This window comes from Brachyhypopomus gauderio, chromosome 19 (genome assembly GCF_052324685.1).
Source record: "Brachyhypopomus gauderio isolate BG-103 chromosome 19, BGAUD_0.2, whole genome shotgun sequence".
Taxonomy (NCBI): Eukaryota; Metazoa; Chordata; class Actinopteri; order Gymnotiformes; family Hypopomidae; genus Brachyhypopomus; species Brachyhypopomus gauderio.
In genome coordinates, this window is record NC_135229.1 from 16,020,127 (window position 1) to 16,036,027 (window position 15,901).

Sequence of the window (15,901 nt, forward strand, 5' to 3'; positions counted from 1 at the left end):
TTCATGTAGGGGCCAACGATATACGTCTGTGGCAGTCAGAGGTGACTAAAGCTAATGTTAAAGAGGTGATTAAATTAGCCCAGACGATGTCCGATGCCGTAATCTGCTCTGGCCCCATCCCAATGCGGCGCGGTGATGAGCAATACAGCAGGCTCACGTCGCTAAACCGCTGGATGTCCAAGTGGTGCTCAGAAAATCAAGTGGGCTTTATTGATAATTGGAAAGAGTTCGAGGGCAAGCCTGGTCTTTTAGGCAGGGACGGTGTCCACCCCACCCGAGATGGCGCTGCCCTGTTATCTTGCAGCATAGCCCAAAGCCTGTTAGTTAGTCAGCAGAGTAGTACTAGGAGCTGCTGACTAACCAGAGTCGCGACCAGGCCGCAGACTAACGGGCTAAACCTGTCTGCGAACTGCTTAGAGGCGTCACCAAGTTCCCATAGGATTGAGACTGTGTCTGTGTCCCGGGTTAAACTAAATCATAAGAAAATAGTCTGTCCTAAGTTTTTAACTAATATTCAGACTTCACATCAAATTATTACAACCTATAAGACTGATCTGAAAATTGGATTAATCAATATTCGATCGCTCAACTCAAAAGCAGTTTTTATGAATGAACTTATAACAGACCAGAAAATTGATATTCTATGTCTAACTGAAACGTGGATTCAATGTGGTGATTATTTAACTCTAAACGAAGCCACTCCTGTGGGATATAGTTATATACATAGACCTAGATTGTCAGGCAGAGGAGGAGGAATATGTATAATCTATCGTGATTAGAAATTCATCAGAAATACTTAGATATCTCAAACTCATTTGAGATGCAGTCTATTAATGTAATTAGTCCATCTGAAAATAAAAGTACATTTTCCCTAACTAATGTATACAGACCACCAGGGCCTTACTCAGATTTCTTAAACGATTTCACCAATTTTGCTGCAAATTTAGCAGTATGTAGTGACAAAATAATAATAGTGGGAGACTTTAACATACACCTTGATAATGCAGAGGATCCACTGACAAGGGCTTTTACCCCTATATTGAACTCTGTTGGCATTAAACAAAACATAGTAGGACCTACACATTATCGAAATCATACCCTAGATCTAATCTTAACGCTGGGTATCGACGTAGATAATATAAATATACTTCCGCAAACTGTAGCAATCTCCGATCACTTTTTAGTCCAATTTGAGATTCATCTTAACATAAATACCCGCCCGTCTCCTCGGCAGTGTATAAAGCGCTCGATAAATTCATCAACAGCAACACAGTTTATTGAAACCCTCCCTGATTTAACTGCTCTAGCCCACTCGCCAACCGATCCAGAAGAGTTAGATAGTCTAACCGACTGCTTAGAGAATACCTGCAGATCAGCTCTAGATATAGTAGCTCCACTAAAATATAAAAAAGCTAGATCCAAAAAGCTCGCCCCGTGGTACACTGACCAAACTAGAAACTTAAAACAAATAGCACGTAAATTAGAGCGGAAATGGCGATCTACTAAATTGGAAGTATTCCACTGTGCCTGGAAGGATAGCATTATTGAGTACAAACGGACACTCACTAAAGCACGCTCAGCATACTTAGCCTCACTGATAGAGAAAAATATAAACAACCCTAGATTTCTTTTTAATACTATTTCTAAACTTACAAAAAATCAAGCAGGCACAGAACCTCAGATTCCAGTAAACCTCACTAGTAATGTATTTATAGATTTCTTTGATAATAAAATAGAGAATATTAGACAAAATATAAAACCCTTTATTAGCAATACAACTGGTATGTCATCTGGTTTGGTTGATATTGATTTAAATTACATACCGGGAGAAAAACTTGATGCTTTTCATCAACTCCCACAATCAGAATTAGAGAAAATAATTTCTTCCTTAAATTGTACTGTCACGTTGAAGACCCCGGCCCCTCCCTTTTGGGCGTGTGTCAACGTTGTTTACGTGCTTTGTCTGCGTCAGTGTATATACGTGGTTAGGGTTTTGTTGTGTGATTAATAAGTCTCACCTGTGAATCGTCTCGTGATCACGTGGGGCTAGTGTGGTTTGTCTATTTAATGTGCGCTCGCGCAGTGTCCTGTGCTCGTCGTTGTCTATAGTCTGCACGTTGTGTGCTTTGTGTTTGTTTTCTGTGCGCCGTTGCGCAATATATCAAAATAAAACGTGTCGTTTGGACCGGAGACCTGGACTCGTGTCTCGTCCTTGCTCCAGCACATGTACTACCTGCACACTAGACTCAGTTCCCTCAAAGTTATTAAAAGAGGTATTACCAGCTGTAACTGAACCTCTTCTAACTATAGTTAACTCATCCATTACAATAGGTCACATGCCCAAATCATGTAAATTAGCAATTATTAAACCTCTGATCAAGAAACCAAATCTTGATCCGACTGTGCTATCTAATTATAGACCCATTTCAAACACATAATTTATATCTAAGATCATAGAAAAAGCTGTTGTCCAGCAATTATGCCTATATCTGCATAGGAATCACATTTGAAAAGTTCCAATCTGGTTTTAGGCCCCATCACAGTACTGAAACAGCATTAGTTAAAGCAGTGGTTCCCAAACTTTTTCTGCCGTGCCCCCCTTTAGTAGATGAGAATATTTTTGCGCCCCCCCTCCCTACATACACCCCCCTATATTGACACATGTGCATATGTTTTACTTCCAAGCTTCGCGCCCCCCCTGCAATAGCTCCGCGCCCCACCTAGGGGGCGCGCCCCCCACTTTGGGAACCACTGAGTTAAAGTAACAAATTATCTCCTCCTTGCTTCAGATCAAGGCTATGTATCACTGTTAGTGCTTCTTGATTTTAGTGCAGCATTCGACACAATTGATCATAGGATCTTGCTAGAAAGGTTAGAACGCTGGGTTGGAGTCTCAGGCACAGCCCTTTCATGGTTTTATTCTTACTTAACAAATCGCTATCAGTTTGTAGAGCTCAATAATATTCCATCCAAACGTACAATAGTTAAATATGGGGTCCCGCAAGGCTCCATCTTAGGACCACTATTATTTACATTATATATGCTAACATTGGGCACAGTTATAAACAAACATGGTGTCAATTTTCACTGCTATGCAGATGACACTCAACTTTACATATCAGCCAAACCTGATGACAAACTCAGTTTAGGAAAAATTGAGGCCTGTGTAAGAGATATTAAATGCTGGATGTCTCTATAAACTTCCTCCAACTAAATGAGGACAAAACAGAAGTTCTCCTTGTGGGCCCTAAGGCCGCAAGACAAAAAATTCCAAATTTAATGCTTAATCTTGCAGACTATCCCATTACACCTGGCACAGTAGCCAAAAACCTAGGCGTCATACTCGACTCCGACCTATCATTTGATAAATACATAGATAATACTACTAGGATAGATTTTCTACATCTCCGCAACATTGCCAAATTAAGAAATGCATTATCACAGGATGATGCAGAAAAATTGGTGCACGCCTTTGTTAGCTCTAGACTAGACTACTGCAATTCACTACTGTCAGGATTGTAACGCTCGCAGGAAGGAGGCACGACGAGCGTCGCAAGGTGCAACATACAACGTTTATTGACACAAACACGCAAAGCCCAGCACAGACGGTGCAAGCACACTGACGCGGATGCTTGCACGGGCATGAACTTTAGACAAAGACGAGCACAAGACACTGCACGAACGTACATTAAATAGGTGATTAACACAGACCCTCGTGATCTCGAGACAAGGCACAGGTGATACTGCGAACACGCTCACGGACAACCCACACCCACGGAAGTACTAATATGGACATAACAGCACGCAGACAACGTAGTGGTACGCCCACAGGGAAGGGTCCGGGACTGTCACCGTAACAAGGATGTTCAAATAGGAATCTAAATAAACTTCAAATAGTTCAAAATGCCGCAGCCAGAGTTCTGACCAGAACTAGAAAATTTCAGCATATTATGGCGCATTTCCACTAGGGCCTGCTTGGCGCGGTACGGTTCGATACGGGTCGCTTCGCAACGGAACGGTACGGTCGCGTTGTGTTTCCATTACAATGGTGAACCACCCCAATGTGGGTGGAGTCGCTGTTGGCGCGCGGGTTGTAGTGTCGTGACAACATTTGTATGCGACCACAACACCGGCACAACACCTCTTAACAAATAGCATTATTGTATCTTATTTATCTTTATCTTCATTATTGTATGTGGTTGCTCTAATTATTGATAATAATTTGGTATTACTCAAACAGGCTGAATACACCCTGCATAAAAAGCATCAGTCATACAATCAAATGAAATCAAACTTTATTATGAAATATAGATATTTAAAGTACAACATATGTAAATTATAGTTATAGTTTAAAAAAGTGCAAAAAGCAAATATATACGTATAGCTTTATATGAAATAAATATTTATAGTACTACAAGCAACATTTTGTGTGCTTTTACTGGCGTCTGTCTCGCATGGTGTTCACAAGTTCGCCAAGCACCCCGAGGAAAGCCCGGTTGAAGGAAACATTTTCCGCCAACTCCGCTCGCCTCGTAAGTGGAAGGGGAATCTTGAACGTAAAAAATAACAAATATTAAACACAAGCATTCCCGTGAAAGCAACAACAATATAGCGTAACTGCACAAAATGTGTAGCACGTCATCGCTGCTATGGCTACAGCTAACTAGCAACTAGCAAGGCTAAGAGCTAGCTATTGTACAGTAGTGACTGTGGTGGTAACATTAACTACAAACACAGCTCTAAATTCCTGCGTTTACAATAGATGCGTTCATATTACGTTCATATTACATCTTTTACGAGCCTAGTAGTAAAACTGTGAAATCACAATACACTCACCATTCTCCGTGGCCTCCAGCACCGACATCGTCGTGTCCAGCACGTTTTCTCTTCCGTTACTGGCTGGCCGGTGACCGTATATGACATCCATTTGCTGGAACCATTTCCAGTCTTTGCGGTTTGCTCCGCTGCGTCCGTTATGGTCCTTCACCGCCCGGTAATCGCGTTAAGCTTTTTTAGCTTGGACCGACCGGCACTGCTGAACGGACCGCTGGTAGCCATGAGTGGCCATTAGCGCGGAAACCTCGCTAAAAACCTTTACATTTCTAGTGGCCCCGTCCAGTTCGCCCTGGATTTTTTGATCGCTGATTATTAACAGAAAGGTTTGTACCTCGGCGTTTGACCAGGGAACAGACTTCGCTCCTTGGGTTTTAAAAATGGCTGAGGAGTCCATAGCATAGCGGAGGAGTCGCTCTCCTGACGCAACCTGTGACGACACTCCCTGGCCAATCAGTGTCATGCTGTTCCTCCACGTCACAGAACTGTACCGCTTCGGAACGGTTAGAACCTCGAGCGAGTCGGTATGAAAAAAGTACCCAAAGGGGCCGGCTAAACGGGTCCTGGTACTAATGGAAACACTCACAAACCGACCCGTATCGAACCGTACCGCGCCAAGCAGGCCCTAGTGGAAATGCGCCATTAGACCAGTCCTATCAGCCCTGCATTGGCTCCCAGTTAAATTTCGTATTAATTTTTAAATTTTTAAGAGCCTTTTCTTATAAGGCCCCCCAGCTTTGGAACAACCTTCCAAAATGCGTACGGGACTCTTACACAGTCACAATCTTTAAGTCTAGGTTGAAAACCCACCTATTTGGTTTAGCGTTTGATGATTAACATCCCCCCCTTAGATAAAGGTACAGATCCAGGGGTTCATAGATGAAGGGTTTTATGGTTGACTTGGGTGCTGGTGCTGTCGTCCTGTCACTGCTCGTGGTCACTCAAGTTTGTTGACAGTGCAGTGGATGGATGCCATTGTCTCAGAATGCCCCCAAGCCTATGTTACCTTCTGGTTCTGCCTTTTTAGCTAGGCTGTAATAGTTTAACTTAATGCCGGAGTTGCTGCCACACTCCAGAAATGTGTTTAATTTCATCTGTCCTGTATATGTCCTCATACAGAGCTAATTTTCACTGTTTTATTTTCTCCACATGGCTGCCCGCCTGCTCGAGGAAAAATTAGATGAGGAGAGACAAGCGATTTATCCAGTGCCAGCCACCTACTGCCTGACCGGATGAGCCTACACCATGATGGACATTACTACATCTTTTCCTTTTCTTTATTTCTTTCTGTGTAAATTGTTGTTGTTGTCATTGTGACCGGTGTTGGCCAGAGGAGGATGGGTTCCCCCCCTGAGTCTTGGTTACTCTCAAGGTTTCTTCCTCATGCAAAAAATCTAGGGAGTTTTTCCTTGCCACTGTCGCCCTTGGCTTGCTCACTGGGGGCTAGGACTCGGCACTTGTAAAGCTGCTTTGTGACAACAACTGTTGTAAAAAGCGCTATATAAATAAAATTTGATTGATTGATTGATTGATTTTTGTTTATTGCGTTTTTAAAGCTGTACTGTCGTCTCAGTTTTTAATTTTTTATTTATTGCAGGTAATTAGGAAAGGGGGGGGATGGGAGCGGGCCCACTTTTAATGGTCACGGTTCGCTACTGGTATATATATATATAATATATATATATATATATATATATATATATATATATATATATATATATATATATTAGGGGTGGGCATAGATTAATTTTTTTAATCTAGATTAATCTCACTGAAATCTTGAAATTAATCTAGATTAATCTATATTAAAATTGCTCATATGCGTGCTACCCAAGTAATTACTAAAAGTCAGTTTTTGAGATAGGGTTTCTTAATACGGAGGGTGCATTAGACCAGGGGCTCATCTCCTGTTTCCAAAATGCATCAATGACTGCTTGAAGCTTTGATACTTGAAGAAAAAAAACGTACGATTTGTAATTCACAGGTTTGAAAACAGGTTTGGAATACAGCCGAGCTAAACTATCAAGGTGAAAGTCATCATAGTTTGCTTACCCATTTTGACCCAGTTCCCAATATATATATGTATGTATATATATGTATGTATGTATATATGTATATATATGTATGTATTGTATGTATATAGGTGTATGTATATATGTATGTGTATGTAGCCTACTGTATACAGACACAAAGATAATCATCAGCAGATCCAAACACCACTCACAATAAACTCTACAATCACACACACCAACTCTATAATCATACACAAAAACTCTACAATCACACACAGTGTGGGTAAAATATCCCACAATTCCACATACAAGCAGAAAGAAAAACAAACAGCACAATAAGTCTCCACAGAAAAGCATTACATTACATTACAAATGTTTTATTTGCCTGTATTATAGGAATGTGTACCGGCTGTGTGACAGAAAGCAAACTGTACAGGACTACACACAAAACACTGGACAGAAATCAAACATTAATGTTCTGAGGAACATGGGACATCCTCAGTGTTTTAGAAGACTGCCTTGAACATCAAGAGCACTTTGATGTCTGCATGTGTGTGTGTGTGTGTGTGTGTGTGTGTGTGTGTGTGTGTGTGTGTGTGTGTGTGTGTGTGTGTGTGTGTGTGTGTGTGTGCATAACTAGCATAACTCTCTGATGTTAACACGTTCTGCACCTTCTCTGCCAGCACTGATAACTCATGTGTATGTTCATGTGATGGTGGGGGATGTTGAGTTTAGAGGGTTAGGGGCTCTTTAAATAGGTTCTGGCTCACCACTGTTTTAAACCTTCCCATCATTTACATACCTGTATACAGCAAGACTCACAAACAGGAAGCATTGAGGCAGAAGTGAAAGCTATGTATGAGCACAGTGAACCCCCACTTTAGAGACGCTGCACCAGGTTATCACCACCATGTCTACACCTACACTAGCCTGACCTTAACCACCATTATCGTGGCTTCATTACACTCTTCCAATTGTGTTTAAAAATGCAGAAATGTCAACATTCCTAGGAGCAAATATAAAATATCCTAACCTTTTACATTTGTTCACAGAGCTCCTGTCTCTGGGCTTTTAGAATGTTTACTAGTAATATGAAGATTAACCCTCAGCAAGATGTCATAATACAGATAGGCTATAGAGGATGTGTGCATGGAAGGGGCATGTTTTTAGAAATACTGTAGGCTACAGAGCTAAACTTTACACCAGCACTACACTGTACAATAGAGCTACACTACAATAGAGCTACATTTTACACCAGAGCTACACGGTACACCAGGATTTTGAAGTAATTTACTTTTTAAATAAACTACAAGTAATGTTTTGAATTGTGCCACAAAACAGCTTGTACACCTGGTGCTCACTCACAGGCCTTCAGTATTTCTACTCACTCGTGTACACTCTTGTACACTCTTGTACAGCAGCCTTACAGGCACTCAGAGAAAAATTTAGCTTTCAGATTCTCTTACTTAACAGGCAGGGCACTAATCACATACAGTGAAAGAAAGTAAAGCCAAGGAATGGTTTAATAAGCAGCTAAAACACCTGAACCAACCAGGGACCACAGACTCTCCATTCATAGGACTGTTAAGGCTTATAACCATAGGCTTATACTCACATGGTTATAATCACAGGCCTTTAATCACAGGGTTATGATCACAGGCTTATGATCACAGGGTTATAATCACAGGGTTATAATCACAGGCCTTTAATCGCAGGGTTATAATGACAGGGTTAATATGACAGGGTTATTATGACAGGGTTATTATGACAGGGTTATTATGACAGGGTTATGATCACAGGGTTATAATCACAGGCCTTTCATCACAGGGTTATAATCGCAGGGTTATGATCACAGGCTTAGCAACAGATGCCCATATCTTCTGTGAAATATTGAAAAAAAACAAGATCGATAGTTCCTATCCGACCTGCCGCTCAAATGTTGGGTAATATACCCATTATTCGTTATAAAATTGAATATTCAGTGTTGCAGCTGGGCAAATATTTTCCTGAAAACGAGCTTTTAAAATACTAATTGTATGATCTTACAATCTATGATCTAGTCCAGCCTAGTTTGTGTAGGTTGTGGGCGCGACTACGACTGCGTCCTGTGCCGGACGTGAAGACACTGTTGGACCTTCTCGCGTTTTTAAAAGAAAGAAACCAGAAGGGTAGTGACGCACGACCGTGGTCGTGATATGGTGTGCGCCATATCTACAGAATAGTCTGTAAAATAGTAATCTTAAATAAATATGTATTATCATTTGCCGTGTTTGTCGGTGTTTCCCAAAGACGTTTGATATATGACAAACCTTCGTTCTCCTTCAAACTCACATGCTCGTTATCAAACGATGCGATCAGACATCACGAAACGTCGCGGACAGTTTAAGCGATCACAATACATATTGACAAATAAAATGCCTTAAAATACTGAACAGAGACATTATCAAACCCAGAACGTATGCGAATGTACCGAAAGCACTGTGTAACCCATACGTACCTCGGCGTTTGAAGGAACCGCACTAACGCATCCACGACACTGGCCGCTCGTCTCCGCACTAATAACAGTCCGATATCTTCACTAGTTACAGTCGTTCGTGTTTTTAATGCTTCTTAGTAGTTTCTACGACCTTCGTCTTTGTGAGAGCATGTGTGCATTTTGCTTCCTGTTTTAGGTAGTAAATGTTTGGGTGGGGCGGAATCTCCTCGCGCGAGTCAGCACACGTTTGGTTATCTGTCACTACACACAACTACATACACTACACTACTACACTACACACAACTACACTACACAATTACACTACACACAACTACTTACACTACACTACACACAAATACACGCACTACACTACACACAACTACACGCACTACACTACACACAATTACACTACACACAACTTCACTACACACAACTACATACATTACACTACACACAACTACACGCACTACACTATACACAACTACACTACACACAACTACATACACTACACTACAAACAACTACACACACTAAACTACACACAACTACACACACTACACTACCCACTACACTACACACTACACTACACACAACTACACACACTACACTACACACAACTACACTACACACACTACACTACACTACACACAACTACACACACTACACTACACACACTACACTACACGCACTACACTACACACAACTACACACACTACACGCTCGGCCCTATATTCACATCTATTAATATTACTCCAAATATACACTGCTCTAAAAAATAAAGGGAACACTTAAACAACACAATGTAACTCCAAGTCATCCACACTTCGTGTTCAGATAGGAAGCAACACTGATTGTGAATCAATTTAACTGCTCTTGTGCAAATGGAACAGACAACAGGTAGAAATGAAGATCTAGGATGTGTTATTTTAGTGTTCCCTTTATTTTTTTGAGCAGTATACTTAAACACTGTTCAGACCAGCACCACCTCCCTGTTAGAGTGGAACTGTTATTTGAAGAATTATGCCATAAAGTGTACAGGTAACGCTGAATTTGTTTAATTATTTGTAAAACAGGTGCTACATACTGAAGGGTTGCAGCAAAAGCAATCAATATTACAATATTAATGAATAACACATTTTGTTAAGAAAACTTTATTTTCTTCCGTAACCCGAGAGTGCAGCTGCGTCCTGGCGTGTGCAGGCTGTGTACATGCTGCACACCGGCGCATCCTGCAGGATTTTTTATGCAAATCTCTCAGAAGCAGCAAGAGGATCGGACAAACTGCCCAGGTCTCTTTCATTTAGTAGGAAATGGGATGGGTGTGGGGCACTTCAAGCTTTGGTGGTGGTGTTGATTCCTTCAAAGGTTTTTTTCCTCCGAGTGGTTATATAGTCTAATCAAGAAGATAAAGAAGCTTTGCTGTTTTTATTTTCTCAGTGCCAAAGCAGACTGCTTCCTGATTACCTTTAACTGGAATGTTGTGTTTCATGACAGCCTGGTTCTTCATGACAGCCTGGTTCTTAGTTTCCACACCTGTTAGCAGAGCAACCCTGTTAACTGCAGTTTCCTGGTGTTGAGTGAACTCTGCATTTTGGGCTGAATGAAAACACCAGGCAGAGTGCTGTATATATGTATTACAAAACATATATGGTTATATTTCAAACACATGGAAAACCAGCTCTAATGCATAATAAATCTCTCTCTCTCTCTCTCTCTCTCTCTCTCTCACACACACACACACTCTCACTCTCTCTCTCTCACTCTCACTCTCTCTCTCTCTCTCTCTCACACACACACACACACACACACACACACACACACACACACACACACACACACACACACACAAAAGCAAAGCAGGTTTGTGTGCATAATGAAATACTACTGGCATGAGTGCAGGACAGTTTTTAATTAACAGTTCTAAACTGTTAGAAGACTGTTTCAGTGAGACTGCTTTGAAAGAAGAAATCTCTGACTGCTGTGTGTGTATGCACCAGCAGTTCATGGTATTCAGTCTTCATGAAGATGGTGGGGCAGATCCTTCAGAGAGTGCTTCCTACTGACTGCACTGTCCTGCTGGAGGACTTTAATGTCCATCTTGGGGAAGATAGAGACACCTGAAGAGGCATGATTTGGAGGATCAGCCTACCAGGTGTGATCTTTACTATGTAAATGTTATTAGACTTCCTTGCAGGTCACGGAATGTTAAACACCATGTTAAAATATACGGATGCTCATAAGGCTACATGGCACAAGTCCTTCAGCCTACACCAGTTATTCAGAAATTGTTCCAGATGACTTGAGGCCATATGTACTAGACAACACCAAACTTTGGGCCCAGGACGCAGTATAAATGGGCGGTAAAAGACCAGGTGTCTCTGCATTGTCTCCCTTTACACTCCTTTTGTTTCTGAAATCTTGATTTTGGTTGGATTTTATCTCAGAATTGCAACCTGCTCTCTAGTCAACAACAACACACATATCTACAGCAGGTACTACAGCAGATTATGGAGCAACTCAACGACGTAACCGCTGCTATACAGACTCTAGCCCAGGGGTCTCCAACCTTTTTGGAACTGGGAGCTACTTCTTGGATACCAATTATTGCGGAGGGCTACCAGATGTTGAGCAGGGGGGGTGTGGCGAACGAAAGTTGCATGTTGCAACCGCGGACAATCTATAATAGTAGCAAAACATAAACGATGCAGCGCTTTGGTGCATGGCGCTATAGTGAGCTATTTTGAAAACAACAGGACCGCGGCCGACTCATGACGTGGGTGACCCCTGGTTTATTCAATATTGACGGCAGCCTAACTTTTTGATTGACAGCTAATTGAGCAATAGAACACGAGAGGGAGTGTGTTATCGTGAATATATGTACATGCCGTTACTTGACAACGCGCCCGCGGAGTGATACAGAGAATGAGAATACCGTGCTGTTATCACACATATCTGCAGGGTTAGAACACTTCTCAACCAGTCGGATTGTGAACTAACTGTTGTATAATTGGCGAATAATCATTTAGTGTTAGAAGGGGAGGGACAACTGTGAATTTTGATTGGACATAAATTTAAGTAGATTTCTCGATGGGACCAATTAGGTTTACAAATTTATATGTAATTCATTGGCCCTTTGGCGAGCTACTCGGAAAGGGGTGGCGAGCTACTGGTAGCTCGCGAGCGACGTGTTGGAGACCCCTGGTCTAGCCAGTTCAACTGCAGCGTCCCATGATCCTCCCGTTAGACCAGTTGAATCTCCCGTCTCAGCTCCATGCCTTGAACCCGCTCTCCCGTCTCCAGCCCGCTATTCAGGGTATCCTGAGGGGTGCAGAGGGTTTTTACTCCATGCTCGTTAATATTCGAACAACAGCCCTCCAGGTTTTCCTCTGAGTGCACTAAAATAGCTTACGTGGTTGCACTGTTAACCGAAAGAGCTCTGGCTTGGGCTACTCCTCTATGGGAGGCACAAGCTGAAGTGTGTACTATTTACGAGCGTTTCGCCATGGCTATGAGAAGCGCATTTTACCATCCGTCCTCAGGGGGTGTAGTGGGACCTGGGACCGTGAACGCCGACAAGCTAGAAGGCTACAACATCAGGCAGTTACCCCTAAGACTGACACCACACGCGCTGTAGAGCCACATGAGGCTGGTAATGAGCCGCAGCCGATGCAGCTAGGTCACACACCTATCCAGGCAAGAAAGACAGGCGCACAGTAGCAAAGGGCATCAACGTCCAAGCTGTCCCGAGTTACAGGGAAAAGGAGCGGCCTGCTTAAAGAGTTTAAACACTTAAAGAGATAAAGTGCATTGAAATGTAATGTAATAGTGCTTTTGCATTTCATTTTGGCACGTATTCTGCATGTTTGTATGGAAAGGCAATGCATTTTGTGGATTGCATTTCCATTTTTGCCTAGTAGTGATTACATTTCCAATTGGCACGGAATCTTTTCCATACATGACGAGCAAGTTAGCTAGTTACGGGAGGACACTGCAAAAAATGACTTGTAAAACGCGCTCGGGCTCTCACAGGGTCGCGCACAGGGTGCGAGTCGAGCGCTACGGTCAGACGCAAAAGTAGAACTGAGCCAAGAAGAAAGCAAAAATATATATTTTTACTAGGGAAAATAAAAATAGTAACGCACAATTATTTGGATAAGTAACTTTAATCTGATTACTGGACTGGAAATAGTTATATTACTATTTACTATTTATATTACTATTGCGTATATATTTATATTGCGTTATATTACTCGTTTCCGAAAAAAGTGGTAAGATTAGAGTAACGCGTTACTAAGTAACACGTTACTGACATCACTGGTGGAGAGTTAGCTAAATGTTTAAGCTAGATGTTTAGCTTTCACAGAGATGCACTGTGGACGAGTCGAGTGACCATTTAACTGAGACTGTGTGAGTTAAATGCAGTGATTTCTTTTTGTGTCTCACTGAAGACTAAAGCATTTATATTTACATCCCCCGTCGGCGGCAGCTTTGGGCATGCGCAGTTCATTTGCAGTGTGGACGTGGAGCGGTGAGGGTCTGCTCTGAGTGTGAGACTGAGTGTTGTGGGCGGGGCTCACGGCCCAGAGGACAGCAACTGAAGAGCGTGTTTGTTCAGAGTCTCCAAAAGTTTCCAATAACACCACAAAAAGTCGCTAGATTTGTCACTAGTCGCTTTTTACTACAAAAAGTCGCTAGAAGGTCTGAAAAGTCGCTAAATATAGCGACAAAGTTGCTAAGTTGGCAACACTGACAGAAACATGAGACGCAGGTGGGAACATTGGACAGGGGCGTGGCAGACCCCCCGGAAGATCAAATCTCACTCCAAGTGATCTTGAAAGTTGGCAACCCTGCAATCCTATTAAACACGTAAACTCACCATAAAACATGTATATTGTTGCTGTATCTACCTAAAATACATTATACAGAGCTAGCATTAGCTACTACAATATATACAAATACAAAATTAGCATTTCTGCTAATTTTCTGCAGTACGTTCTGCGATGAATAACTTTCCCTCAGGTGTTGTCTGATTAGCGACAGGCTAATAAATCTATTATTAGACTGTCACCACTTATTTTTTATTTCAACCATCAGGACTTAACTTGCTTTAATCCTGCTTCATTACATCAGACACCTGCATTCCATGTTATGTGTTCCTTGCCCATTGATTTCCCAAACCCAGAGATTAGCAGAATAAATTTTATGACCACTAAATCTCATTTACAGTGTCTAATGAGGACTGAAGAGAGTACACTGGTAACATTGGTAAAATAATTTGGTAGCATATATGTTTAAATCACTTCTCCTACAGACTTTTGAACTGTCAGAGGGCACCGACAGGTTTCTCTTGTTGTGTAGCCTAGGTGACTCCAAACCGTCCAAGCTAATCGATCACATGCTGTCCCTGCTAGGCGACCACCCACCATGTTTTCTTTTCGCAAGATTTTCCTTCAGCAGCTGCCTGGCGACATTTGCGTAGCTTTAGCAGGCTCTACCCTGAGAGATTTTCTCCACAAATGCTTGGCAGCTGCACTCCCCTCTGGCACTTTGCTTCTATCATGCACGTTTTGGAGCCCATGTTAAAAAGTTCCACCCTCCCTGCAATTTCGGGAATCTGGGAAACGTGAGGGCCGATGCTTGCTAGCAGCAATGGGCGTTGTCCATTCTAGCAGCCTGCTCTTCCTCGCAGACACGGTCTCCGGGTGCCGTTTCCTCTGCAACACTGGTGCTCAGCTAAGCGTCCTGCCCGCCACAGAGTTAGATGTGAAGTCAGGCCGTTCCTACCCATCCATTGAGGCTGCCAATGGCAGCTCCATCCCCATGTACGGACAGCGATCAATCCCGCTGTGCTTCGGCAGACAGCAGTTTACCTGACTGTTTGTCTTGGCTAAGGTTTCCACCCCCCTCCTAGGCACCGATTTTTTGTGTGCCAACAGCCTTCTGGTCGACATTAAGAACAGACGGCTCGTCAACCCGGTGACGTTCAGTTCTCTGCCATGCTCACTCAACCGCTGCAGCTCCTTTGAGCTATCTGCCACATTTTCTCTCATGAATTCTCGCGTCTCCTTGCAGAGTTCCCAGGCCTCACGGTCCCCACGTTCTCCTCAGACGGCAGCAAGCATGGGGTCGAGCATCACATCGCCACTTTGGGCCCGCCAGTCTACGCTGGTGCTAGACACCTGGACCCCACCAAGCTCGTGGTTGCGAAGACCGAGTTCGACATGCTGGAACGCCTGGGCATTGTGCGTAGGTCCGACAGCCCCTGCACCCTAGCTGCTGCACATCGTCCGGAAGACGGGTGGTGGCTAGCAACCCTGCGGTGATTATCGCCAACTCAATGATGCCACCACCCCGGACTGCTACCCTGTTCCGCACGTACAGGATTTTTCCACCTGTTTGGCCGGAATAGTCATTTTTCTAAGGTGGATCTGGTGCGCGGTTACCATCAGGTCCCTGTACATCCCGCGGACATCCCGTAGACGGCGGTAATCACACTGTTTGGCCTGTTTGAATTATGCAGGCTGCTGTGCCTCATGGGTAAATCTGGGAAACACGCATTGGACTGGACCGACGAGCCAAAC

The 15,901-nt window shown here is 42.9% G+C and overlaps 1 protein-coding gene across 1 annotated transcript in view; it reads right to left on the bottom strand.

Moving 5' to 3' along the window:
- LOC143482796 (myelin basic protein-like) overlaps positions 1–9,524 on the bottom strand; it is a 78,446-nt gene extending 68,922 nt beyond the window's left edge. Inside the window, exon 1 of the mRNA XM_076981330.1 lies at positions 9,343–9,524. The gene's annotated coding sequence lies outside the window, so the exon portion shown is untranslated. The remainder of the gene's footprint in view (positions 1–9,342) is intronic.
- Between the last annotated feature and the right edge of the window lie 6,377 nt (positions 9,525–15,901).